Genomic DNA, 3,369 nt, shown 5'->3' with positions numbered 1-3,369 from the left:
GGCATTGGTTTGAATAAATAGACGACATTCTGTTTTCTGTTTTCAGTTTTCAGTTAGAGTGGTTGCACATTGCACTCATTCACTCTCACCTCACTGTTAGTTTCTTGAAAGAAAAAGTCGTCAAAGAAGCAAGAAGTGAAGAAGAATGTCTCTGCAACCTGGTTCTAGTTCTGCTTCAGAGAAGAGGAAGAGAAGCTATCATAGTAGAACTGACCCCTACAAAGACACCCTCCTCAGTAAACGAAGAGAATCTTTTGCTGTCTATTCCAAAGAAGAGGTTTGCAATCTGCATGCATCTTTAATTTTGAGCCACAACTTATTTTCTTAGCCTTTTTTGTTCAGAATCTGAATCTTGTTTATTAGCTATTGGAAGCTATTCCTGTGATGAAGCAACGACTATGGTCTGAGTCCGCTGCCGAACAATTCGAGGGAACTATTCACTTCAGAAAACTGTTAGCAAATGGTATATCAATTCATATTTTTAATTTTTTTTTTCCATCCATAGTTAGTTTGGTGTAGGACACTAATTTTTCACATTCACTGGGTTTAGGGCACCCTCCAATTGATGAGGTGATTAAAGCAGACGTTGTCCCTCGCATTGTGGAGTTCTTGGAAAGCGATGGTTTACACCAGTTGCAGGTATGCTTTTCATTCCCCTCATCTTTCTGATAAGTGAAGGTTTTGAGTTTTTTGTCCTTACTCACCCAATAGTTGTTATTTTTTTCCTCCTTGTACAGTTTGAGGCTTTATGGGTGTTAACCAATATTGCTAGTGGAACATCCCAACACAAAAGAGCTGTGTTGACCACGGAGCTGTTCCCAAGTTGGTGAAACTTCTCAGCCCTACCAACAACTATGACGATGTCAGAGAGCAGGTAAACTCTTCCTCACTCCCCTTCACTAATTTCATTTCGGTGCATGTTTGGATGAACATTGATGAAATTGAGTTTGAACATTTTTGTTAAACAATAAGTCAAGAGTAGAATTCAATATAAAATTTTGAATCCAGCCGAAAAGTTACTCAAATTGATTCAATTCAGAATCTATTCTGAATTATTCTCTAACGTGGAATCAAATGCACACTTAACCGTTGTTCAATTTCCTGTGCTAATGACTCATATGTTTATCAGTTTCCTCACTCTTATGTTTGTACAATTTCTATCATCTATGAAGCATTTTGCTGAATTATTAAGCAACTATTTCCCATGTCTTGAACAGGCAGTATGGGTTTTAGGGAACATTGCTTTTGATTCCCCATGCTATAGTGATCTTATTCTTAACGAACATGCTCTTCTACCATTATTATCTCTGTTGAACCCACCATCTCCAATATTGTCTATGTTGAGGATTACTACATGGACTTTATCCAACTTGGTCCGTGGAAAGCCTCCGGTAACTTTGGAACAGGTTGGGGACATTTCATTTCATAAAATCTTGTTGCTGTAGTTAAAATTATCCTCTCTGTCCATAATAGTATAATGGGCTTGATCTTTGTCAGGTAAAGACTTTGATGCCTGTCCTTAAGACACTCATCCACAACAGCGACGAAGAAGTTGTATCAGATGCATGCTGGGCTCTCTTTTACATTTCAGATGTCTCAAGTGACACAACAAAGACTATTGTTGAAGCAGAATTTTGCGTAAAACTTGTGGATCTTCTGACGTATGTCATCTCATTGCATTTATTTGATGCTAGTAGTACCTTTTGTGTCTTTCATAATTCATATCATGGGTGACTTCATGTACTCCATTTTCTTATCCTATTTTTCGATAATTTGGGATGATTAAATTGCATTTTAGCAGGAATTCATCACTTACAGTTATTGTACCTGTACTTCGGACTCTGGGAAACATTGTTGCTGGTGATGATGCTCAGACTCAGGTAGAAAAAAACAATGTATCATTATCTTCTCATTCTTCTGAAAGCTTGATTTTTTTATTATGTGGGCAAGGTGTAACTCTGTATCTAGGAGCCTAATTATTTATATGTACTATGTCACATTATAGAAAATATTGGTATCAACGAGTCATATTGACAATTAAGAAAATATCATTATTTTTTGGTCCCTTTGTCCTTTTTCTTTTGCTCTCCAAAAAATAAACTTTGCATATTTTCAGCTTACAATTGATAAAGGATTGATCCCGGGTCTTTCGAAACAACTTCTTATTTCTCGGGACAAAGAACAGATCTACAAAGAAACTTGTTGGACAATCTCAAATATCACAGCTGGGAATGGAGCTCAAATACAGGTAAAGAAAAGAGTATGAATCTTATAATATATCTTGCTTTTAGGTGTGTCATGTATATGCAAGGGAGTTTGAACTTTTAAACTGACATTTTACTTCGCTTGCAAGTTGCAATACAACTTGTTGTTTGTTGAAAATATTAACATAGAACAAGAGAAACCTTATAAGAAAATTATTATGATTATCGGCGCAGGCTATCATCGATGCCCATATTATTCCTGTTCTTGTTGCTATTGTAATTTATCGTAAAGACTGTGAGATTGACCTAAAGAAGGAGGTGGCCTGGGCCATCTCCAATGCCACTAGAGGATCTCATGACCAAATCAGGTATGGTTCACCATTACATTTTATTTTCCTTTATCATAATTTTTCCTCTTCAGAAAATACATGGATCACTTTTATCAGTGGAAAAAACAAAGAAAAGGTAACACACACACACACATATATGACTCCAAAAGAATAATGCATGGTATGTTACTCCTGGTTTATTAATAAAGTTATTTATAATAATGCTTACTTCCTCTGCATTATGTTGTGATAATACTTAATTAGGTGTATGATGAAACATTATTGTAGGTACCTGGTGGATCAAAGTTGCATTCAGGCACTATGTGATCTCTTGGCTTATCCAAACTCAGAGATTGTGTCAAACTGTCTCGAGGGGCTAGAGAACATTTTGGTGGTTGGAGAAGTTGACAAGGATATTGATAGAGGCAATAGCTTTGCTGAAAGGGTTGATAAGTGTGATGGATGGGGTATGATTGAAAATTTGAAGAGCCATGACAAGAAGGAGATTAAAGAGAGAGCTGCGAGGATTTTCAAGACATTTTGGGCAGAGGATGATTTGGTGGAAGATACGGATCTTCAGGATGATTTGGGCAGAGGATGAGTTTGGTCAACAAGATTTTTCATATTTTGAATCATAGTATTCTGTTGTCTACTGCTCAGCCATGGCTCTGGATTTCTTTTGTTTTGCACATGGGAGGATAGTAATTTGGCATATTACTAAAAGTTGATAACCCGGTTACATGATACAGTGCGTATTTCAGTTAGATTTACTTGTTTCTCTATGCTGCAAATTAAAGAAAAGTTGTTGTATGTCTTGCCTTGTGTGTGTAATCAGC

General features: G+C 36.6%; 1 pseudogene; it reads left to right on the top strand.

Moving 5' to 3' along the window:
- Positions 1 to 383: 383 nt before the first annotated feature.
- Positions 384 to 2,041, top strand: LOC114397261 (annotated as a pseudogene).
- Positions 2,042 to 3,369: the final 1,328 nt, after the last annotated feature.

Source organism: Glycine soja, chromosome 18, assembly GCF_004193775.1.
Source record: "Glycine soja cultivar W05 chromosome 18, ASM419377v2, whole genome shotgun sequence".
Classification (NCBI taxonomy): domain Eukaryota; kingdom Viridiplantae; phylum Streptophyta; class Magnoliopsida; order Fabales; family Fabaceae; genus Glycine; species Glycine soja.
This window is presented reverse-complemented; position numbering and strand designations above follow the sequence as displayed.